Source organism: Chinchilla lanigera, unplaced genomic scaffold, assembly GCF_000276665.1.
Source record: "Chinchilla lanigera isolate Chin_1 unplaced genomic scaffold, ChiLan1.0 scaffold00125, whole genome shotgun sequence".
NCBI lineage: Eukaryota > Metazoa > Chordata > Mammalia > Rodentia > Chinchillidae > Chinchilla > Chinchilla lanigera.
The window spans coordinates 639,171-665,908 of NW_004955526.1; the positions used below are offsets into that span (position 1 = coordinate 639,171).

General features: G+C 37.1%; 1 protein-coding gene across 1 annotated transcript in view; it reads left to right on the top strand.

Annotated features, from left to right (window-relative positions):
* The first annotated feature begins 2,406 nt into the window (after positions 1 to 2,406).
* Col10a1 (collagen, type X, alpha 1) overlaps positions 2,407 to 26,738 on the top strand; it is a 37,719-nt gene continuing 13,387 nt past the window's right edge. Inside the window, exon 1 of the mRNA XM_013507369.1 lies at positions 2,407 to 2,864. The gene's annotated coding sequence lies outside the window, so the exon portion shown is untranslated. The remainder of the gene's footprint in view (positions 2,865 to 26,738) is intronic.

The window sequence follows — 26,738 nt, forward strand, 5'->3', positions numbered from 1 at the left end:
CCTGCATTGAAGCTCACTGCTCAAAGGGCCGACAAGCTGTCTGTCCTCCCACACAGCACTGCAATATTCTGTTCCTTTTTCTAAAATCACACAGCAGGAAGACATCTTCAGTGTTTCCCCACCCCGATGGGTAAAGGTATTTTAGTTTCAGACTGTTCAAGATAAATGTTCTAATTTATTTTTTAATAATAGTTTTGTAAGTTTCAAAATTTGTTGCCCTCTCCAAAAATTCTGGAGCGCTTTGATGTACATTTTAAGGGAGAGGTAAGGTCAGTCACTAACAGTCAGTCTGCACTCAGATGAACACTGATGGAGTTGTGGTTCCAACACTTACACAGCGTTTCTAATTACTGCCACTTTGTGACGCAGTCCTGGAAGTCCTCTCTCCTACCTTTAGTCGCACTGTTCTGGGTGCCTTGATGTTCCAAATAAATTTACAATGTTCACCTTTCAGCCGGGGATATAGTTCAGTGGCATACGCGCTTGCCTGGCAAGCCTGAGGTCATGAGTTCGATTCTCGGTACACAAGGAAAAAAAAATTTAAAAAGTAACTTAAAAGAATAAAGAAAACATACCAGGTTCATAGGACACCACCACCTTTCACTGTCACTCTGACACTGGGGAAGAGCCAGAAGTTGCACAGTGTCAGATCTGGCAAACAGGTGGATGAGAACACACTAATGTATAGATGGCACTGTATTTTTTTATCACACCTTGTAAAGCCACTCACAAAAGAGGACTTTGAGAACTGCTCACAATGTGGCAAAAATGATAAATGTGTCTGAAGCACGGCAGGGTATTTTGTGGAGGATTACAGGCAATGCATCTTTTACTATAATACATTTTCAAAATTTAAACATTAACTGTGTATTTTGATCACGTCTCATATATGTACTGAACTATCACAATGTCCCCCATGTACAAGGGTGCTAATTAAAAACAAAATTATAGGCCACATACAGTGGTACAGGCCTGTAATCCCAGTATCCTAGGAGGCTGAGGAAAGAGTACCACAAATTCGAATCCAGCTAACTTAGTGAAAGACTGTCTCAAAATAAAAGAACATGGGTGAGATATCTCACTGTAAAAGTCCTGGGTTCAACTGCAAGTACTGCAAAGTAGATACATAGACAGACAGACAGCAAGAATTTATAAATTTACAAGGCCTTACATTTTTATTTATTTCTTTCTCTTGGTCTTTTTGAGATAGGGTCTCACTATGTAGTTCAGGCTGGCTCTCTTTGTAGCCCAGGCTGGCCTCGAACTCGCAAGAATCCTCCTGCCTCCTCCTGAGTGCTGGGATTACAGGCATGTGGCACCACACCCAGCTACATTTTTCTATTTGAACTAATTTTACAAATGCGTTTAAAGTACAAGGTATATCACTTTTATATCCAGTGCTTTTTGCACATACACAAATCACTATCGGTAATAAAAAGTGACGAAAGATCATTCTAAGACCACTGATGTTCAGAATACAGTAGTCTAAGTCTGATTTAATCTTCTTCAGGGGAATGACATTTCTTAACCACCTTTGCAAGTCCTGTGGCACTACTAATATACAACTTCTCACACAGTGGATTCCCAAAACCAAGTAACTTCATAATCAAGATTCAGACAGATCAAAAAGGCTAGACACTTCCTCAGCTCTATTTAAGTAAAAGTTTCTTTCGATGTTAAAAGGAGTGCATTTAAGAATTTTAGTCCTTTTATCTTTAAATAGAAAGCACTGGGGCTCATTTTTATCTTTCATATAACTTAAGTAACTATTATGTATAGAGGTGAAAGAAGCTCCCTTTGAAAATTAGAAATCGCTCAAGAATTTAGATTATAACAACTCTCCAAATGAGTGTTCCCTATTTATCACAAAAGCCCGTAGAAAAGGACACAAGTGAGCATAATTTAGAAAATACAGGCTATAGCTACACCACACACGGTTTTAGTAAATCAGTAAATCAACAATGCCTATAATGTCAAGAAAATTCGACAATCACGAAGGTGGAAAAAGTCACCAACATGTAGGCCATTCTGTCACGAGTGGTATCTTTTCACTTGGGGGCAATAAAGAACAAAGGAATGGATAGAAAAATGAATAATCATTTGTGTAAACTGTCAAGTATTTAGGCAAAGCATATTTAAAAAAAGGAATAGGACTGGTGATTGAATGAGAAGTACCTTTTTCCTCTTTATAGGAAAATAAAGTTACATTTCTCTACTTTTGGTAAGTATAAACACATAGCTGAGTCAATTTTAAAAGGAGTAATACAGAGTAAAAATCAATAAAATTGAAGGTCACACATAATTATACACCTGAAAAAGTATTGCTGATCCCAGAGCAATGGCATAAGAAGACAGTCTTATATGCAAGCCTGTTGGTTAACAGGAAGATATGGAGTTAATTTTCTCTTCTAAAATGCACATATTATTTAGATTTAACAATTAAAACTACTGACAAATTTGTTTCTGAACCCTCTCAATTCAAGTGTGCATGCCAAGGTGTCATTCCATTCTTGCATTCACACATGGGATCAAAAAATGAAATTCCCCAATCCCATCCATGTCTCAAAAAGTCACTGACTGCTGGAAAACAGCAGAAATTTATTCTCTCCTGGAAATGAATCAGAAGGCAGACCATCGCTGGGTAGCCAGCATATGATTCAGCAGAGCTTTGTATAAAAAGTATAAAGTTCAAGAACAACCCAAAAAGGACTGTGGAAGTAGTGGCTGGTTTTACCCTTCTTGGAATCATTACCAACGCATCTCTGAACTGACTGGGGGTAACGGAGGAGCACACCAGCGTGACACAGCTGTGGCTTTTAAAGAGCAGCCAACAACAAGCAATTAGGGGCTCTCGGCAAGTGCAGGTAGGAGAAATTAAAATGTGTGACAATCGGTTTGTATAACCAGTGATGTGAACAAATGAAAAACAGGGCATGGCTCTTAATGTCTCAGAGGAGCTAAGATATCAAAGTAGGATACTTTTAATCAAAGTACAATACTTTTTTCTGTGTCTCATGAGATTGCTATGTTTGCATCTTCTTTTGTTTTACTAAGCAATGGTTAAGTAAAAGCAAATCATTTTTGATCTTTTTTTCTGCATTTCTGGAGAAGCTGGAGTAGGCAATTTAAGCAGGAGGAGGAAAGCATCCAGGCAGATGCACAGAACTAACAACAAAGCTGTTGCGTGAAATGCCATCTGTCTTCACTAAGGTTTCACTCTAAGACTACCATATCTGCACTCACTTTTGGAATGAACATCTCCTCACAGTCAAAGAGGGGCAGAGTCATTAATTTTGCAGTTATTATGTAGTAAAATTTCAGTAGAGCAACTTCAACTCATTATATGTCACCACTATAAAGTTTAGAGACTGCTTTCCTTTGAGAGCTCACACGAGATGCTTTTTTTTTTCTGCAAGGGAAATGTCAAAGAGAAGGTGGGAAGAAAAGGCTAGAAGTAGAAGCACAAAAATACTTAATTGATAAATAGGTTTTTCATGTTTTCCTGAATGTTTTCCTAACCCATGAGAGCAATTCAGTTTTTGTATTTTAACCGTACTATATTACTAGCTTAGAGCTGTGTAACTGCAAGGTCAAAAGGCTTTCAGAATGAGCCTCAGCAGGTGAGCAGGACAGTGCAGTCTCAATATCGGTCTCAGAATCGGTTTACGAAGCCCTCCTTTAAGTCGCTGGGGGTTGCAGTGCCTGCTGTCTTGCCACCTCTTCTCACCACTTCATCATTCTAATTTAGTTCAACTCTTTTACTTTGTTTTCTTAAAATAACAGGTCTGAACTCTGGGAGGGCAGTGAGATACCCTGCCCTGCGGTTTCATGTACTTTTCTGTTATGGTCTACTGGAAACGAGTAACTTTAAAAAATGCAATTTCACATACCCTTGATCCCCCATTGGAATCGAATCTGTTCAACAATGCATGTTAATATTTTTTGAATTTAAAAAATGATTTAGTCTTAAGACTTCAACACTGGTTTTTGGCAGTCAGCTCTTTCAACATAGTTTCAACTCTTTGAACCTGTCCCTCACAATTCTTTTGCCACTGCATGAGCTGTCAAGATAGCAGCAGCCAAAGGATCGGAATGAATGTGGAAGCCCATAAAAGTTATTTATCTAGGGTTCCACCGAACAAGTTACACTGACAACTGACTGGCCCCACATATTTGACAGTTTTATAGAAACTTGAAGCACTATAATTTATTCAAGAGATATTGGAAGGGGAAAGATCTCTGTTCTTAGACTAACTTAATCAAGAAAAGATGAGGTAGAAGGTAAAGGGTAAGTGTCTGGGATACACAACAGTATAGGTTAGTTTTCTTTTGTCTCTCACATTCTTTTCCCCATATAATCCAGGTCATTGCAGCCCAAGACCCAGTACCTTCTCTCCCTGTCTATTTGGCACAAGAGAGGCAGTGTTGTGTAATGTGTATAGCTGGGCAAAAGAAGATAAAAACCCAGGATGAAGAAGCTCTGAAGAGAGCTGTTCCACGCACCAGGGGCTGATCCAGGAGGACAAATGGGGAGATGGCAAGAGCTGCACTGTGAACGGCCACCAAGATGGGGCGAGGGGAGGACCCAGGGCACAAAGTTACTGTCAGACCCACAGACATCTTCTCTATTATTCTTGAATGTAATTTTCATTAATTTATACTGAAATTTAAAAGCAAATATTATGAAAGTATGATAAGAATTTTACTATATGACTGCACTCTAAATTCCCTATGCCTCAAGGAAGGATTTCTTATGCCCTTCTTCATCCATTCCCAGTTAGTAAGTAGTACATATAATTCCGCTTTCCTTATTTGTCCATGTCTTCTTTAAGAAACATTGCTCTCTACTTTGTACTATACATAGAACTGTAATTCCTTAACAGACCACAGTAAGTTAAAAGCAATCTCCACACATCTATGTAAGTACAACGTTAAAAAAAACACTCAATGGAACCTAACATTAAGTGAGACCTATAAACTTAATAATAGAGGAATAAGGACAGATGAAAAAAATACCATAGAAACTGATGAGTTTAAAATAAGAGAAGTCAAGTACAAAATATTTTACTTATCCTCCTACTCCCAATAAAGAAGGATAGGAAACTGGATGACACTGATGTTATTTTCCCATGTAAATATGCATTACTGACTTCAATAACTTTGACATTTTTAAGAAACTGCATAATTGGGGAAGTAGATTGGAACTTGGAAAGTAGAATGGTCACTATTACATTTTATTACAGGAGATGACAGCTATTACTGCACTTGATTCAAGTCAATGTAATTTTTTTCTAGCCCATTTCCAGCCCCAATATTTTTAGGTAATTAACTGTTCAGTTTCCTGTGTATTCTTTCAGTGTTTCTGTGTATAAATACTTATCTATATCACACGTCACTTATACAGAAGATAGCATACGATGTATACAGCTTTTTTTTCTTTTCTAAAGAGAACCATGTTATTTCTTTGTGTGTGAATACATGGTGATTATTCACAACGTCTTCTTGATGGCTATGCGCCTTGCTTTCTCCAATCTTACCTATATTGTAATGAGTAACATCATTCACATGTCATTTCACTGATATGGAAAATAGTCACAGTAAATGCATTTATCGTTTTTGAACTATTCAAAACCATTTTAAATTGAGTAAATTGTTTTAAAAAGACATGCTCCAACCTGTTAAACTGGATTTGGTTGTATCACTTATTTTCAAAATATAGTTTGAGACAAGTGATAATTTATAGTGGTCTTTAGATCTGCAGAAAATGGCCACTGAACTGCAGAAGAGACATTTGTGTTGGTGAATGACAAAAATTAAAAAATGAAAATCATTACTATAAAGCACATATTCAGAAAGATTATCTTTCTCAGTTTATCCAATATATCTGGAGAGGTTTGGAGAAGTTAGGACACTGCATAATGGTATAACAATCCTGACTGTGTTTTCCACAATGCCTACAAGCATGCAACTTATACCCTTTAATCCAAATGCAGAAACATTCAAATAATGTACCAGATTATGTGGCCACATATAAAGTATGTATACTCTCTGTCAAAATGAAGTTTTATTGTTAGAAAAGCCTCATTCCAAATCAGCATACAAAGTAAAAACAAAACAGCAATTACAATGTGGTTCTTAAGGAATTTTTTAAAATCCTGAACACTGTTTTTTATTTTTCTTACTCAAGAAAAATTGTACTTTATTCTCAAAACCATTCATTATTTTTCTTCCTTTACAGCACATTATAGCCAATTTAAGGAATGTAATGGGATATCTTAGCTAAGAGATGTGACTCTAGTTACTAATACTGAGGCATAAACAAATCAAATGTTGCTTTATTTTTATTTTGATGGGTAAAATTAAACAAAAAAATAATTATTTAATTCCATCATCAAAGACACCCACCTATTTCTCAGGGATAACCTCTCTTTCTTATAATTGAATTAACCTGTAAATTTACCAAATAAATATCATGAACAGGGGTGTTTCACACTGCTTTAACACTATCTTACTGTTCTAGAATTGGTATTTTTTTTTAACAAAACTAAAACACAAAGTTTGTGTATTTTTTTTGACATTTTAGGGAAGACATAAAATAAGGTTTACTTAAAAATTCCCAAATACAAACATGATCACCTGTAGCATGGAGTATAATGTGTTGGGGTGAATTTGCTGTCTGAGTTCAGGAAAGAAAACAAGTTATAACTGTGCATCATTCTGAGTAGGCATTGCACTCTGGATGATATGAGGATACAGGACTGGAAAGAGATCAAGGCTCAGTGACAGCACCTTTTAGCCAAAAACATCACTTCAGATATTCTGCTGTTTTGTTAAAAAATTAAACATATTTACTAACTATTTTTAAGTTTCACATGTTTTCACTAAGTGCTAACACTGCCACCAAGTAACCAAAAATAGAATCAACAAACTATTATATTACTATCCCTCGGAGGGGAAAAAGACATATTACAAATCTGCACTGATTTGAGGGGCTGCTTCATCCCTTTGGTCAGTCATTATAATGAGCACCAGACCAAAACAAGTCCCAAGATGGTCCCTGCAGACATGGACAGCCTACTTTCAAAGACATACTTGCCTTTTCTAATTGTGACACATACAGCTTCACACTGGAAAGATACTTAGAAAACCTTCTGATGAGGGGTAAGACTTATTTTTCCTCCTGATAAGTTACTTTGCCAAAATGCATTTCTGTACATGTACCTTCTGCAAAATCTGAGAGAGAGTAAGGAAACAATCAACGACAAACCTTCAGTTTACCAAGACTCAGGCATACAGAACTATCTGGGTTTCCTCATTTGGTTTTAACATTTTTGCATAAAACACAGAAATGAAAATCATTAAAACAATAAGAAAGTTATCTGCCTGTCTTTGACATACATAAATGACAGTTTCATATGATGAAACATAATGTATTTTTGAAGTCTAACCAAACACAGAGGCACTTACATACAACCAAGACTTGACTCAAGAAGGCTTAGACCTAGAATAAATTACCAATCAAATTTTACATGAATAAGTAGCATATTACCTTTTTCAACTTTTTAATTCCATCTGTATAAAGACTTTAGGAATAAAGCATTTAGGAAATATGATGGTTAAAGACAAGAACTGATATTAGGTAAATGATAGCACGAAGTTTACCTCAACATATCCTGTGAAAAACCATTTAGAACTAATGTTTGTGGATATTCTCCGCTGAGCACTATTTTAAAATGTACTGCCCTTTTAATGACTCTTCTGTAGCATTATGTAAGAGTGTCCTGACTCCTACCTCAGTGTCTAATGAGTTTCCAAGAAGGTGCTGGAAATAACGGTCTGGAGAATAGGAAAGTGAACTTAAGCAAAGACCACCCAAGGGAGAAAGAAGCAGGCAAATGGTGGATGAAGCTATCACAATAGCTGTATCTTTAGCACCAAGAAGGGGACCAAATATAGAACTCTTAGGAATCCACATATTCATAAAATTTTCATAAAATGAGCAAATTGGAGGAAAAAAAAGGAAATCAAGAAACAAGACAGAGGAAAAAAAATCAAGGTGGATGGGAAATCAGGAAAGAGCAAGAATAAGAAAACCAATAGCGGGTTCTGAAAAAGGGTGATCCATAAAGTTACATGTTTAGGAGGATGGCTGTGTGATGATGAAGGAGCCCAGCAGATGCAGGAATGCAAAGTTTCTGGTTTACCTCATCAAAAACAATGGAATGCTGGCAATAACTACATTAGAATTGTAAAAGGAGACAGGAAGTAGGAAACAATCTAACCAAAAAGTACAGGTGTGATGGAGGGCAGGGAAGAGAATGAACTGTAGGGGTGGAGGAAGGGTTCTCTTTCTGTTTAATACCATTCAAAGTTTTGAATATATTAAGCAGCTCAAGAATCTGGTGAAGATAGGACAGAGAATAAAGGTCCCACATGTGACAGTGGGAAGATGAGTTCACTACACCAGAGTCAGACTGTTTCGGAGAAAGGGCAAGGTAGCTCGGTCTGTGACACAGTGGTGTGGGAAATCACCATGACAGATAAGTTTAAAGGCTGTAGACAAAGGAGTTGATAAAGCTAACAGTTCTGGTTTGTGTCTCAGTGTCCCCCCAAAACCTCATGTGTCATAAGGTTTTTGGAGGTGGCTGAATCTAGAGTGTGTGACTGATTTGTAGTGCAATGCTGGAATTAAGGGTGGGTGATTGCTGCATCAGTCCAGGAATGGACTGGCACTGCTCTAATCCTGGGAACTGGATACAATGTAAGGGACAGCAAGGGGCTTGTCTCTGTCTCTTGTTGCTTTGTTGTCTTCACTTCTATGAACTGTTGCCCTCTGCCATGTACCACCCTGCCTTGGAATCAGCCCATTATGGACTGAAACCTCTACAAACTGTGAGCTTATACTTTTCCTCCTTTAATGTTGGGTGTTGGGTATTTTGTCTCAGCAACTAGAGAAAGTAGCTAACACCTTAACTAACTTTTCCCCCTATTTTTGAAATAAGAGGCAGAGATCTAGCCTATGGTGAAGAAGTAGAGGCCAACATGAAAGAAATGCAAGTTAAGTGGTGAAATAAATCCAACAGTCATGCTGCATGTACTTTCAGTGTTAGAACTAAAGGAAACCCAAAGAGCTCCTGTATTATCCAATCATCACGGCTCACTGTCAAGTTTTGAACCTTCAAACTAGCTTAACATCTGCATTTTACAAGTTAACTGTACGAAAACTGTGACAGAGGTGAAGACAATATGTCCTTTAAAAGTAGAACATGGGATAGAAACCTTGTTCTTCCTTCTCCAAAATTTCCACTTCTTTTTCTCCTTTCAAAGGAAAGTTGTACCAGAATCAATCAGGTCCCTGTAATACTGCATCTTAGTCAAGAGAAGAAGCTCAAATAATAGTTGTTTTCAGTGAAGTTGGCATCAACTACTCCCCAAGTAACATATCCTTATAAAGCTTCAGAAGCCAAAACAAACACCTTTATGGTCCAAAAACAAGAAAAATTGATGAGACAAAACTATCAGTTTATAAATATCACAATAATCAAGAAGGAAAAGAGTTAGGCTATATTAAAGTATTTTGATGTCATTTTAAAGTTTATTTGCTGTGGTAGGCTAAGTTGGTATCTATTAAAGATAAGCAAAAATGGACAGACTTTATGTTATGAGTGGGAAATACGAGTATCAAATAAGGGTTTCCAACATACTACCTATCAACTACTCTTAAATTTAACAACCCAAAATCATAGTTTTCAATATTTGCATGTACTGGCTTTTCTAGATAACACTGAGTTTTAAAAGCATACCAAGGACTGCAGGTAGATTACTTACATTTAACAGCCTAGCCTTATATTAACAAACTGAAATGGAGACCAGCACAGAAGTGCTTTGCATGAGCAATGAACGAAGGATGGGGATAATATTTTGGTGTAGAAATGGCTTTTAACTACACAACCATTTAGAAGCTATAAATCAAAGTGTAAGTTTAAAACATACGAGATTTTTCTTCTTGCATAAATTATTTTGAAGAAAAAATTTACACAAGAAAAACACGTATGGTAAATGTATCTACCTGTACAGAATTTGGGGGAGCCTGGTGGCGACCCTGCAGAAGGCACGCACGGTCCTCACAGCAGGGAGGGGCACGGTGGGCAGCCCACAAGTCTCAGTGTGAGCTCTGAGGCTGGGCTAGATAATGGCCCAGAGGCAAAGGGGCTGAGCAGGTGAAACAAACTGCCACCAGGAGCTGCAAATTCTAATCCGTGAACAAATTCAGAAAGAAATTCAGGGATGAGAAGATTTCAATCAACAAGATGACATTTTTAAATGCCAGTCTTTAAATGCCTTATTTATCAAAAGTCATAAAGTAACATAATACGAAATGTTTCTACTTAGTGGTACTAGTGGTACTTAGTGGTACTAGTGGTATCTAAATTAATTCATGTAAGGATAAAGTATGAACGTATATAACTGTAAGTAATCACAAAGCACATTTGATGATCATTAGGTATAAATACTCGAAGACTCTAGGTCCTTACATCCAGATATCCTATTAAATTACAATACATGACAGAAAACAACAAAAACAAACAGCATACAAAAATAAGCTCACCAAATATTGATAAATTATTGCCTCAATGTTAAGTCAGGTTACGTACCTAAAAGTCCCTCTCGTCCAGCTGCTTCTCTCCATTCTACTGCATGAGTCTAATGACACCAAGGTACCATCTTTCTGAAAAGCCCATCTAATTAGGTCTCTCTTCTGCAAAACTCCTTCAAGCCCTGGTGTCTCTTTATTTGCTTTTGTAAAAAACGGGCCTCTTTAAGAGGACCAACAAACTACATAATCCAACTCGTAGACTCCATACCCAACCTATCCTCTCAGCTCCTCCACAACAGGTTGTTGGCGGTCATCAAAGGGAGCTATCCTGGGGAATAAAGGTCCAACACACATTCAGCAGTACCTATGTATGTGTGTGTGGTAGGGGTGAGCACAGGACAGAACTTTAGATAAAAAGATAAAAGCCAGAGGCCCTTGGTTTTCCATATACATTAGATTCCTTATTTCAATTAAGAGTCCTTATTTCTAAAACAGGCAGAATGGTGAAAAAGACCCATTTGAACCTTCTAACTCTCTCATTTATTTTACATGGAGATGCTCTACCATTTTCACACTGATTTCCTCATTAACATTCAGTTCAATTATTTCCTTTTTAATCTAGTGTCTGCACTAGGCACTGGGGCTCTTCTGGAATCTCCAGAGCATAGATACACTTTTCACAGATGTCCTTTGGTTCACCTTTGTTAAAAGCAACAGTGCTCTCTGTACTTCACTATTCAAAAACCACATTGTTTTGAAAGCTCCATCAGACTCAACTTATTTATTCTACTAAAATAGCCTTTGAATAAGTCAGTGTTCTGTTAATACTGGCATGGAAATAATTTAGATGATTATAATCCTAAAAGTGCAGTCTGTCCAATAAAGACATACTGTCTACTTGATTTCCTGTCACAAATAATGGGAAGTAAGTTAGTATACAGAAATGGCAAACAATACTCTGAAATTTTGCAGTGAGGAAAAAGATACTTAAACTGAATTATTAAGCAACTCAATTTAAATTTTCTGAAATCATTAATTTGTGTTGAATTTGCTAAAAATATATTATCTATACCTTCAAATTGTGAACCAAATATATAATTACCTCAAAATGTCCTGCCAGGTAAAATATAGTTTGAGAACCTTACCAACTTAAACATACACAGTGTTTATCTGTGGATTATGTACCTATTATAGAAAAATCTAAGAAACAGGAAATAATTTAAAAATCCAAGTGTATAGGAAAGAGAGGAATGGCCAATTCCTATCACTTAAATGTTTGCTATGTTCCAGTGATAAAAACAAAGGATTGGCTCCTTAGATTTTTTTTTTTTTTTTTTTTTTTGGTTTTTCTCTGGTACCGGGAACCGAACTCACGACCTTGCACTTGCCAGGCAGGTGCTTTGCCGCTGAGCTAAATCCCCAGCCCTTGGCTCCTTAGAAAAACCTATAATTTATAAAACAATGTCATATATTTACTGGAAATATTTTTTAGGCTAGATCTTTATTTTGCCTCCTATCATTTTATTTTGATTTACTTATGGAAATGACTGCCCCTATGGTGGCTCATTAAAAATACAATTTTAAAAATAGTCGTAAAAGTATGTCTTAATGTCAAACATTACTTTGCTCAATTTCTTGTTTCCTAAAAAGAAAAACAAAAAAAAGGTCTTAAATTTTTGTTATTTATGAGTTTGGTATACGAGCTATCCAAATTTTAGTTATTTCTTTGCTAACAAAAACTATACTGAAAAATACACATAATAAACTGTTATATCTACACTTGTATTAATTAACATGCCTACATTTTGAGAATACAATACAAAAATCAGCATTCATGACAATGGTCCCAAAGTAATACAAGATTGAGGAGCACTAGCAAAAACATATTAACAAGTTCACGAAGGGGCCATAATCTGTGCCTCACTGCCAGACAGCCTGAAGTACTGGAGGCACATGCATGACCACCCCATTGGTTAGTTTTTTAAATTAATTTTATTAGTAAAAAAACTGATAAAAGTGATGAGATCCATTTGTACCACCAGAGGCACAAGCGACCTGATGGGACAGACATGCATACCGCAGTGGTGGTTTGGCTCATGGGAACGCGTTAATTATAACTGTAGGATTTACTGCTGTCTATCACTGTTTTAAAATGCTTCCAATGGTAGGCAATCTTGGGATGCATGGATGGAAACTGCATTGAAAACAAATGTTATTTTCTTTTGTTTTTTGTCTGCATAAGAAGTTTTAAACATATGTATTTTTGGGATAAATTATACTTAACATGTTACAATTTCCAGAGTTAGGTAAAGACTGGCATAGAATGAAAAGTATCCCTCCTACCCTCTGCCTTCAATCCACCTGATTCCCCTCCAAAAGCTAACCATTTTCACTGGTTTTGTGTACATCCTTATTCAGGGTGTACAAGACATTCTGAATATATCAGTTATATGTATTTCATATAAATTCATACTATACACTTGATTCCACATACTTTTTTTCCTATCATATACTATAAAAATGTGCTTCATTTTTAGTGGCTACTTAATGTTCCATGGTATAGCTGTACAAAATACTGTTAGTCTTTTATTGATGACTATTTGAGTAAATTCTTTCAGCTATTACAGTAGTATACAGTAACCTTGATATATATGTGTGTGTATATATATATGTGTGTATATATATATATATAATTTACACACTTGTAACTATATCTGTAGGATAAATGTTTAGGGATAGAATTCTTGGGCAGGGACACATGTATTTAAATATATATGTATATATTTAATTTGGCACTGGGAATTGAACTAGGCCTTTAACTGAGCTATATCCCCCAGGTCCTTTTTAATTTTTATTTTGAGAGAAGGTTCACTAAGGCACTAAGATGCTCAGGCTGGAAGTCAGCTTGGATCCTCCTTCCTCAGGCCCCCAGAGTGCTAAGATTACAGGTATGTGCATATTAACTCACATCTATCGCAGCATTTTCTATCTGCAGTTTCTTATGAACAAATCTGCACAAAATTTCATAGGCTTAAAACCATGCATATGTTCTGTCCTGCAAATTATTATTCAATTGGGTAACTGTTTTTTAAAAAATACTTTTAAAAAGAAACTCTTTATATAAGACTATTATACAAGTTGGAAAATTTTCTCCCAGTTTATCACTTCTCTTTAATTTTACTTGTATTTTTCTTCATACGCAGAATGTCCTTTAAATTTTGTCCAAAACGCACTATCTTTTCTAAGGTTTCTGGGTTTGACACTGCTTTGCAAAAGGCTTTCTGATTGCGGGATTTAAAAAAATATATATAGCACTCCCCCATTTTCTACTGGTAGTTTACACATTTTCTTTTTTAATGCTTGGATCTTTTTCGTGATAGAGTTAATTCTGTTATTAGGTGTAAGGTAAGACAATTTTATTTTTTCAGGTGACCATCCATACATAAAGCAGCACTTATTAAATCATCTTTCACTGGTCTGAAATGCTACCTTTGTCATACACAATTTCCCAATTCCTTTGAGTCTACTTTGAGATTTTCTGATCAGTTTGAATACCATTATTCTTAAACAATACAGATTAAAAAGAAGTTACGCTACAGATCAAGAAACTAAGCTGTGTTGTGTCATAACTATTGTAAACTGTAAAATATGGATACATATTTCTCCTAGAGTTAACTCTTAGTTAATTCATTTAATCCTAAATCCCTTCACCTTTCTTCCCCTTGTCTTTGAGAAGAACTTCTTTGAGAAGAAAGTTTCTAGGTTTCTAGCTATGAATTTCCCTGGCTCTAATCCAAAGAGATTTCTTTTCCCTATTTTGAGCAAGGCAACTCTATTTATGCACATCATGTAGCATCAAAGAAACTCCTTCTTACCCTTAGAAGACAAAGTATGATCAAGTCCATTTAGCAGGCTAATGTCACAGGTTGATGCTATCGACTCAAAAAGAACATGGCCACAGATTTTTCTGCAGGCTGGGAAACTTCTAATTTACTTTATCTTTTAATTATGTACTGGACCCACATATCAGATTATCTATATTGCCTTATCATACTTCAGGGATTCTTCTTGCCTCATCTTCTACTCAACACACCCATCACACAAAATAAGTAGATTTTTCTAATACTAAGTAGTATTTCTAGTACTAAGTAGAACCACAGACAACAGGCTGGATCACTGGAGACATGGCTGATGAGGGGGTGCACGTTAACCAAGGTACAAAAGAGGAAGATGACGTCTTCTCCTTATTCTGCTCCCCAGAAATAAGGGGAGACTGTTGTCTGGTACGGTATTCCATGGCAAAGGTTAAGCTACATACAAAATTAAAATTATTAACAAACAGAAAAGTCTGGGCAGGTTCCACTACTGTTAAACACCATCACACACATACACTTCTATTTGATTAGCTTACAAATATAATTTTTGGCTCATCCACATAATTGCTGTTAAAGATGAAATAGTATTCTAAACAATAGGATGAACTGCTAAAAATCCAACACTGAACAATAAATTAAGAAAAATAAAAACATCATTTTCATATTTTTTTGGGTAGAAGATACAAATTTGAGTTAGATTTAGCTTTTTTTTGTCTTTTTGAGACAGGGTCTTGCTATGCAGTTTTGGCTGGCCTTGAGCTCACTTTGTAGCCCTGGTTGGTCTCGAACTCACAACAATCCTCTTGCCTCAGTCTCCCAAGTGCTGGGATTACAGGCATGCATCACCATGTCTGGCTTAGATTTAGTTCTAACAACTTAAAATTCTAAAATATTAAGAGGAGAAGATTATATAATAAGGTAAATAAACATTAAGAAATAAAGAGAAAATAAGCCAAATATTTTATAGCCTGTTCATTTAATCATTTCTAATCTTTCCAAACAAATTCATCTGGAGACATTTAAAAGTAAGCAGTTATCAACTGTCCTCCATAACATAACACTGTAGAGTAGAAAGAAGAGTTTTTTTTTTTTTTTTTTTTGGTTTTTCTCTGGTACCGGGAACCGAACTCATGACCTTGCGCTTGCCAGGCAGGCGCTTTTGCCGCTGAGCTAAATCCCCAGCCCCCGAAAGAAGAGTTTTAAGGAGCAAAAGGGAGAGTTTAATCTATTACAATCTTTCAAACATACACTGCCTCTACCTTCTATGGCTTTGCTGATATATTAAATTTAAAGGGCATTCTATTTCTCACAGGTCAATCTAATGTAAGAACCAAACCTCTGATGTGCTCATTTACCCTGAAAGTAATTCAACAGCAGACTTAAGCTGAATTGTTTTCCCCTGCATCACTCTGCTACTGGCAACAAGCATATTTCAAAAGAAATCCAGGAACTCTGCAAAAAGTCACATAGAGAACAGTCAATGCCATCAATCCCTAGTCTGAAAAACAACCCCATTTTTAACTATGTGCCCAACAACTGTAATTTATGATTTGTGTCTGGATGTCCCCCCAAACCTTTAGATGGACTAAATACCTTTTGCATAAAGGGATGTGCACAAGTCTTTGGGGGACCAGGTGTGGAATGTTATGGTTTGTGTTTGTGATGGAAGCAGCCCGAGCAGGACTTAACCAATGGCATTTTATGTTTCCTTGTGAACCTGTCCAAGGCCTAGGCTCTTTGCTTGGAAATGGATGGTAGACTCACAGTAAGTGGACCTCTGTGAGTCATTAATCTTTACTAAAGCCTGTAGTGGTGCATGAAGCTGGAAAGCCTCAAAGGATCAGACAAGATCACAGCCAAGGACACTTGGATGGATTTCAACTAGATAAAGACTGTAGCCTCAGGCCTCTCACTCTGGGGTGGATTAACTTAAATACCTTACTTGGAGAAGTCCTTGAGTAATTCTGCCCTTGTTGAGTACTCCCCTCCCTTCTTCTGATAACCAAAAAAATACAGACCACCCAGAGAAGGTCTTAGTCTTAGCCCTGAGAGAATTTCCAGTTATGTGAGAGAGATTTGATTCTCCTGGAGTCCTGAAATCATTCCATTTGCCTCTTTTTATTTAGCCTTTGCCGTACACTTGTTCTGGAGATTACGGATCTGATCAGCCAGCAATAACTAAGAGATATTATTAACCCAGTATGTCTGGGTGCCCTCCACCCAAAGCCTCATACAGTCATGGAGGATGGGCTTTTCTGAGGCAGTTAAATCTAGTGTTTGTGACTTGTGCATTGTCTATCGTCCTGGAATCAGGGGTGTGAGTGCTATACCTGCCCTAGGACAGATAGCCTGCATACAATATAAGGGAGGAAAAGAGGTTTGCTCTTGCTTGTTACTTTTGCTGTTTTCTGCCACCGTGAACTGTTATCCTTCTGTCATGTGCCACTCTGCCTTGGAGCCAGCTGATTATGGACTAAAACCTCTGCAAATTGTGAGCTAAATAAACCTTTGCCTCTTTAACTGCAGGTGTTGGGTATTTTGTCCCAGCAGCAAGGAAAGTAACTAAGACAGTAACTTTTTCCTCTATCATGCATATTTGTGGCTGGGATGTGGTGAAGGAGCTCAGAGTTACTGGGGACAAAATCCATTGGCTCACCACTCCTGGTTTACTTCCTGGTATTATACCCCGTGCCCTAAGGATTATATTTCTGGTACAAAGTCTAAAAGATAGTTGTCCCAATGTCTGGTGTGGATTACAAATAAACTCTTAAGAGTCCATTTACTAGCTTACTGGAAAATGAAGATTAACTTAAAAACAGCCAGATATTTGAGTTCTATGTTTAGAGTTATATTTAAAGTAATATAGAAACCCAGGGAAAACAAGTTTAATGAATATATTTAGTACTTCAGTATAGGTGAATGGAATTGAAGTTCTCCTTTAAAATGTTTTAATACTGTCAAAAGAATGCATTCAATTTCATACTTATTACAAAAAGATTCCAGTTATATAATACTCTTGGAATTCAAATGTCTGAAAGAAGAATGGCAAATATAACTAATAAAAGAGCTCTGTATACCCCTATTTTAAAAATACAAATGATCAAATTTACTTGGCAATGAGAAAAAAAATCACAATGAAAAAACTCCTAATTTCTCCACAGCCTTGCCAGCATTTGTTATTGGTTGATTTCTTAATGCTAGCCATTCTTACTGGGGTAAGATGAAATCTCAATGTTGTTTTAATTTGCATTTCTCAAATGACTAATGATGTTGAACATTTTCTCATGTATTTATTTGCCATTTGTATTTCTTTATCTGAGAAGTGTGTATTCATCTCAGCTGCCCATTTATGGATTGGGTCTTTGAATTTGGGGGGGGGGAACTGATGTTTTTTAATTCTTTATATGTTCTAGATAGAAGATCTTTGTCGGAGGGACAGTCAGCTAAAATTTTTTCCCAATTTGTGGGTTTTCTTTTTACTCTGCTGGTGATTTCTTTAGCTGAAAACTCCTAATTTAATTGTTTCTCAAGTTGTGAAAAGAAACACTCCATACACTTCTGTACTTTTACAGAAGTGTACAAATATCTTACTATTATAAGTTAAAATCTATCAGAGAAAACACATTACAACCAAGCACTACTACAAGTTTGACCATGTTAAATTAATGGTCCAGTACTAATCTTTGTTAATTATAAGAAAGGTGAATTATTGATTTTGTTGAATGACTTACTTCCTAAGCTTTCCATAAAATGATCATTGTCTTAAAAATTATATATTAAACACCCAAACATACAGGACAACAGAATGTATAGTTAACAGTAGTAACAATATATAGATGGTCCCATGCTGACAATGGTTCACCATTTAGTTTTCAGTCCTGTGATGGCTCACACACAGTAGGCCCTGTTTTAGAATGTTGAATTTCCTCTTCCCAGGGTAATACAGAGTAGGACCTTCCCTCCTCATGCAGGGTAGTGGCAGTGAGCCCATCTCCCTCAGGATCCAGCGTTCTACCACACACTATAAGGCTTAGCTACCATGCTAGGCGGTGCGAGTGAATTAAACGTATTTTTGACAACTGATATTTCCAAACTATGATTGCTTAACCAGGATGTAATCCCATCATAAGTCAAGGAATATCTGCATTTGTTATGGAACATTTTTAGCCACACAAAAGGAAAGTGATCCTGTCATTTTTGATAAAATGGATGAATCTGGAGGACATCATGCTCAGTGAAAAGACCCAGGCACAAAAGACAAATACCACCTGATCTTGCTTATAAGCAGAATCTTTTTTTCTTTTCTTTTTTTTTTTTTTGGTTTTTCTCCGGTACCAGGAACCGAACTCACGACCTTGTACTTGCCAGGCAAGCGCTTTTGCCGCTGAGCTAAATCCCCAGCCCCTAAGCAGAATCTTTAGAAGTCAAATTTATGGAAGAAAAGAGGAGAATGGTGGTTGCCAGCAACTGGAGCTGAGGGGATGGGGAGGTGTTCAAAGGGTACAAACTTCACATGTACTGGGTAAGTTCAGAAGATCTAATGTACAACATGGCATCAACAGTTAAGAGAACTGCATTATCCAGTCAGCCCTATGCATGTATGGGTTCTGTACTCACGGATCAACTTGCCATGGATAGAAAACATTCAGAGAAACCTTTTCTGAAGGAATGTGCACAGACTGTTTATTTCTTGTCATAATTTCCTAAACTATGCAGTTTAACAGTTATTTAAATGCCAGTAACACTGTCATAGGTGTTATAAGTAATCTAGAAATGATTTACAGCAGCGGCCCCAAACCCTGGGCAATGAACCAGTACTGTTAGGAACTGGGCCAAACACCAGGAGATGAGCTGTAGGTGATAAAGTGAAGCTTCATCTGTATTTACAAGGGCTCACCAATGCTGGCACAGTCACATCAGTAATGGATTAGATTCTCAGAAAAGGCCAAACCCTACTGTGAAGGACACAGGTTTCCCGCTCCTTATAAGGATACAGGTTGCCTGATAATCTGAGGTGGAGCAGAGGCAGTGATACTAGCGCTGGAGAGCAGCTGTAACTACAGACTAACATTAGCAGAGAGGTTTGTCTGCACAGAGAACATAATGAATCATCTGTTTGTAGACTCTATCAAAACCTTATCAGTGAGCAGCAATGGACAGTTAAGCTGCACCTGTTATGAGCTTTATAATGGCAAGTGAGTTAATGTATTTCACCTGTACACTTGCCACTAGCGACAAGCTTTAAGTCAAAATCCAACACTTATTTGAGTTGGTGCCTGGTCCACCCATTATTTTATTTACCACTTCCATCTGTCTGCCTTCCCCACACTGCACACTAGTCTCAATCAGTTCTGGTAAGCCCACAAGTTAACCTTGTCAAAATTAGTGAAAACATACATCATCTGCCAGCTTCTCTGGAAAAGGGGACAGGCCCACTAATGAGAGAGCAGAAGATTCTAACACAGTCAAATAAAAAAAACTGCATTTAAAAGCAAATGAAATTAAAGGTTCATTGCAGCAAGTGATTCACATTCTCCAAGCCCTCCTTGTATAATATGTGGCTACCAACTCACCTATAAAGCCGTGAAACCCTCAAAACTGCTTTGGCACATGGAGACCAAGCATCCTGCATTAAAAGACAAGCTTTGGAGTTTTTTTTTTTTTTTTTAAATACACAAACCTGAAGAACAGAAGCAATTATTAAAAGCCACCATGTTATCTAATGTGTCTACACTTAGAGCATCATTGTTAGTGGCACTGTAGTGCTAAAGCCTTCTAAGAAGGCCTTTAGTCTTGGTGACGAAGCGATCCTGCTTGCTTCTAAGGACATTTGTTGTGAACTCTTTACAAGAGACTGCAGTTCAAAACGTGGTACCTGTTCCTCTTTTGATGTGCACCATAACTGGACAAATGGATAAAACAGCAGAGGATACTGAAGCATGATTGTTAGGGAATTCGTCAGTCTCCATGGTCTACCAATCCTGACAATGATGACTTTCTGCAAGATACATTTTCCAGGAGGAGGGGTATGGTATGTTAAGTGCATTTTTGTTGCCAACTGATGGTACAGCTGTAAAACTACTGATGCCTTTGAGTGATTACACATCAGGAAAACTGAACTGGTTATTTTGTGTCAGTATATCCTGGATAGCTTCCCGTTTCACTTTTTTTTTAAGTTTCACTTTTTTTTTGGTACCACGAATCAAATTCATGACCTCAGGCTTGCCAGGCAAGTGCTTATGCTGCTGAGCTATACCCCCAAGCCCCCATTTCACTTTTTGAGTCCAGAGGTCATTTCTGAATGTGAGCCTAGGCACTGTGTCGTCCTCAGAGAAATACTAGCTAGTCAAAATATGTCATTTGCATTTAACAACATTTTTCACAGTGTGATTAAAATCATCACATGAAAGTACATGCCCTTAACTCACATCTCTTCATGCAGCTCTATGAGGAGACAGATACACAGCATACACATCTCATACATCGTGCTCAAGTGCCTTACATGAAAAGACCTCTGCTCCACGCTGGTAATTCCAGCACTGTGGGAGACTGAAGCAGGAGAATCCAAGTTGGAACCCAGTCTGGGCAACTTAGCAAGGCTTTCTAAAGGTGTCACTAGCCAGAGTTTTTGAGTTATAAGAGCCACTCTAGATATTTCTTTTAGAGAAACAGTCACCAATGGCAGAACATTTCAGTGACACAGAATGGGTGGCAAAATTTGCTTATTCATGTGATATTCAACCTGCTCAGTGGACTTAATCTGTTATTTTAGGGGACCACAACAACTGTTTTTAAGTTGGCAGATAAAACTGTTTTTAAGTTGGCAGTTGAATATCACTCATGTGGACTTAATCTGTTATTTTAGGGGATCACAACAACTGTTTTTAAATTGGCAGACCACAACAAATGTTTTTGAGTTGGCAGATATTTGGCTTTGTGTTCAAAGCCAAATCAGAATGATCAAAAGTGACAGGTGAACATTGGAATTTTTTTCTTGTTTCAAATATTAGCAGAGACTGTGAAAGAGAATAACTCAGCGAATTCTTTCTCCCCTCCACTACATGATCATACGTTTTGGCTTTCAAAACAGTTTGAGCATTACTTCCCAACCACTAAAGAACCCTGAATGGGGAAGGAATGGATCTGCAACCCATTTGTGATTAGGACAGATGACTCTACTTTGTTTATGCCGAAAGAGGCTCACCTGCTTGAGGTGCAAATAACAGTGGTCTTAAAATTATGTTGAAAGGAATTTAAAAATCTCCATATATTCTGAATTCAAGTTGGAATATCCTGAGATTACCACGAAAGTACTGAAAAGCCTGCTTCCGTGTCCAACTTCTTATACTCTTGAAGCAGAATGTTTTGCAGTGAGAGCAACCAAAAGGAGATCACAGAGGAAACTGGACATAAACAACACACTTTGGGAGTCACTGTCTCCCACCATCCTCAGATGGGATTGTTTAATTACAGGAAAACAAATTTAGGTATCACATTAATTCTGCATTATTGTGAGTTGTACAATTATTTTATTATATTCTGCAATGCAATAATAATAAAGTGCATAGTAAATATAATGTTCTTGAATTATCCTGAAATTACCTCCCACAGGTCAATGAAAAAAAATTTTTTTTTTCATGAAACCAGTCCCTAGTGTTGGCAACTGCTGATTTAATGTATGTGTGGCATTGTGTATACATCATATGCAATTACTAGGATATTTATTTTGCAGAACTGGGGAGAGAAATCAGGGCCTTTGTACTGCGCTATATCCCCATCCCATTTTTTAAAATGTTGAGAAGGAATCTTGCTAAGCTGCCCAGACTGGGTTTCAACTTGGATTCTCCTGTCCCAACCTCCTACAGTGCTGGAATTACAGGCATGGAGCAGAGGTCTTTTCATATAAGGCACTTGAGCATCTGTGAACTTTGGTATCTGTGATGGGGCATGTAAGTCCCAGAACAAATCCCCTCAGGCTCCTGAGATATGGTATCACTATGTACTTATAAAGTTTTACTAAGAGTGTTATTCATAAGTGTTCTTCACCCAACACAAACACAAAGAACTGTGTGGCGGATATGTTAATTAGCCTCCTTATGATAATTTCACAATGTATACACATACAGTACTAAAACAGGTTATATACCTTAAGTATATACAATTATTATTTATCAGTTATACTTCAACTAAGTGGGAAAAATTTTTAAAGAATATTTGTAAAAGCATGACCAGGGATAAGCATACTTCAGGCTAGCATGCCTGAAGCACAACTGTAGCAAAAATATATAAACTTTTTCCCATATTTTTGAATTGAATTAAAGTACAAGAAGACCAAACTAAATATTAAGTATAATTTGTAGAAAATACTTTTGGCTATCTCGTTACCTTATTCCTTACACAATGGAATGGCCTATGATCTTAAGATAGTTCTGTCCAAACATACCTTTGTGTAATAACAGGTAGAAGCCAGGGCTATAACCCTATTATCTAGAAGACTCACATGGAGTCATAAAAAAGTTTATGGAGACAAAACTTAAATATTGTTTGCACATACTTACTCAGGATTGTACCTCTTACTACTTTAATGTTCATTTTTTAGTTACACTGAATATAATTTTTGAATTTTTCACTTTAAAAATGCAAATATTCTAAATATATATGTAGATATTTATATATAATACTTTTTTTTTTCTTTTTTGGTCTTTTTGAGACAGGATCTCACTATGCAGTTCAGGATGCCCCTGGTCTTAAACTTGCACCGATCCTCCTGCCTCAGCCTCCCAAGTGCTGGGATTACAGGCGTGCGCCACCACGCCTGGCTTATGTAATACTTCTCAATAGGCCTTTCAGAGGGCACATATCTCTATCCAGTGAAATGTGAGCAGGGAGAGAATCAATAAATGCTGCCAGTAGTCTGTGAGCTCATTTGTATTTTCTAGTATATACAGTATGTGCTTACCGCACTGAGGAGTTGAATGGATCAATGCACCAAGTAACAAAGTTGAGGATGAAGTAAAAAATTTGAAAACTGAGGCACAGTTATGTCTAAAAAGGTATTTATTGTTCCCAATGGTACAGTTTAGGCTTCTGAGACATTTCAAGAAATTCCTTTAAATTTCCAAAACTCTGTGTGCCTCTCTTGTTTTCTTTTCACTCCATCTCAGGAGGTGGTTTGTACTTATCCTTACATCTATACTCCTACCATGGCTCTCTTGAGAAGAGCTGTCTTTGAAGAATGTAACTGAAATTCTCACTTGTTAGGCAATACAACAATTTAAGATATCCAGTCACTAGAACAGCAGCACCAGCTATTTTCTTTTGTGAAAATTGCTTGTGGATGCAATTACAAATGCTGGGACATTCTTTGGAATTCAGAGCTATTTTAAGGTAAGACATGGTTCAAAAGACTCAGATCCAAATCAGCACCATGCTGATTTGGGCATCTAGGTGCCCATGAGCATGAGGAAAATCACCTATATTCAGTAAGTAGTGAAATTCAGTTTCCCAAAGCTCTTAGTCCCTTCATTCAGCAATATTTGTAAGGTTCATGTTTTGAACTAGGCACAACCTGTGGAGTTTTAACCATAAATAACCATAATCATGGAGCTGTATTTTAAAAAGAGGATAAAGTGTGAAACAGCACTATTTTGTGATTTGGTAGATGAGTTCATGTAGAGACTACAGACATAGAGAAAAGCCTGTAAGTAGCTGTGTTTGATGTGTACCTCCTCTATGTGACTGAGACAATCAATAGCAGAATGTGCGCCTGGTCCATGTTCCCAGCATCTCATAGAAACTGGCATCCTAGAGACAGTCAAAAATAGTTTGCAAACTATTTTTGAGAAGACTGGCACTACAAGAAGATTCAAATACAATACCAGAGATATATTTGACATCAGCATTGTCCCACAATCATTCATTCTTATTGAGCATTCACAGCCACTGTTCTATCACTTTAAATATATCTTATTTTACCTTTCAAAGTTCCTAACAAGTAAAAATAGAAACAAAGAGGATTAAGGGCATAGCATGTCTATTATTACAGTCTCATTGGGATCAGACTTATTTTGACTCCTGTGTGATTAAAAATAATTGGTAGAATGACTAAAATAGTCAGTGGTGGAAAAATGCATTACTATTAACATTCAGTATATCTCTGTGGTGTATACACTTTATTTTCTATTGCCCTGTCTTAGTTACTTTTCTCTTGTTGCTGAGACAAAATATCAGATACCCAGAATTAAGGAAGGAAAGGTTTATCTAGCTCAGTGTGTGGAGGTTTCAGTCCATACTCAGCTGGCTCCAAGGCAGGGTGGCATATGGCAGAAGGCAATCATTCATGGTAGGGAAGATAGCCAAAGCAGCAAGAACAAAAGGGGAGGAGTGGCCGCAAGCAGCCTCTTTCCCTCCCTTACATATGCAAACTATCCGCCCCAGGGCGGTTGTAGCACTCACACCCATGAATCAAGCATAAACTCTAAAAGTATGCCCATGACTGCATGTGTCTTTGGGGGACACCCAGACACAAACCATAGCATTCCCCTACGTAGTAATTACCTTTAAAATTTCAATGGAAGTAAGCAGATATTTGTGGACATACTGATGAGGAAACCATGTGGAAGAAGGTCATGTGATCTGCTTAGAGTAACTGATAGGCCTGAGGTCCAGGTCACAGACAGCAGGAACAGCAGTCATTTAGCATCTGTTCACAATGAGAGGTGGATGTCTGTCTACCAGGTAACAAACCTATTTAATCAAAGGTTAAGTAGGCAAGGCATTTAAATTGAAAACTTTGGGACATATTTTAGTTATTAATATTAGTAAGTTAAATGGTTGTATAATCATCAATGGCCAGGGTGGATTTCTTAGTGATTTCTGTTGCCACTCAAACACTGCAGGTATGAGGTAGATACGGGTACTTTACACCCTATAGGTATGCTTATATCACTTACTTCCTACACGTACTTTATAGGTGCTGACTACAGAGTTGTTTGGACATATGATAATAAACAATGGAGCAAAGCGATTCAAATGAAAAGAACACCTTGTGACTTTCCTAATTAACATTTCATTTCATTTTTTCTTCCACCTTCACAGAGTATACATGTGAAAGCTGAACATCTAACTAGAGTAGGAAAGTGTCTGAATGGCTGAGGCCCATTAGGTGGCCAAGCTCCTTGAAGATCAGAGGTTAACAACCAATGAACTTTAACTTGGCCAGGCTACTATGGAAAGGAAGTGATCTCATTAAGTGTTGGGCACAAAACTATGAGGACTTTAAGCAATGCAGAGATTTATATGTAACAGAAGACAGATTATAAACCCTTGTTTACTTTTATAAATGACTTTTTTTAACTTGACCTAAGTTTCAGGGTTTTTCATAAACACCTGTTTTTATGCATGAATTTTTCTTTCAAATCCCTTAGCAGGTATCTAACCACCAAACCGCCTTAAGCTAGATACACAAACAGATCATTCACAGCTTCTAGGCTCTGTCACAACACCCACAAATGTTTGTCTACATTATTTTGAGCAGGAATGAGGTACAGTACGGTGGTAGTGGAGCTGTGGGTATTGGGGCCCCTAAGTGAACCTCTGGGCACTTTTCCCATTTCCACTGCTAAAAGGAAGAAGGATTAGAGGAATAGGAAAGATCAGTATCCGCGGGGGAAGGGCCTAGCATATGAGATAGTCCCCTGGCAGTCTTCCTTCAGTGGCTCTTTCACCAAAAGCCCTTCAACACTCCAGAAATTTAACTCAATTAAGCATTAGGGAGGAAGACACATGTAACAAGAGAAGCTAGTTTCCTTGTATGACCTTACAGCTCTCAGGCTATGAAAGAACAATGATCTGAATAAAAATTTCATGTATCTAAAAACAAAATTTTGCATGTTAAAAAACTCATTAGCAAACAGAACAAATGAAAACTGGGAAAAATATGTGCAAACTGTATCACAGAGCACAGGAGATTTATCTCTAAACTATAAAATATTTGCAGGTAAATGAAGTACAGATATGGTTTTAACTCTGTGAAAAGATACTTCACCAGGTTCTGCATAAGAAGAATGAAAATCCAATGAGATTGCAATTTGAAGTGGGCAAAAATCTAACAGAAGTTCACAAAATCTAAGCAACATATTCTACTGGTTAACAGTGGGGAAACAGTCCTCATATATTTCTGTCAAAAATACAAAATGATATATAACCTGTGAAGGGGAATTTAATTATACCCAACAAAATTGTAAGTGTATTTACTTTCTGACTAT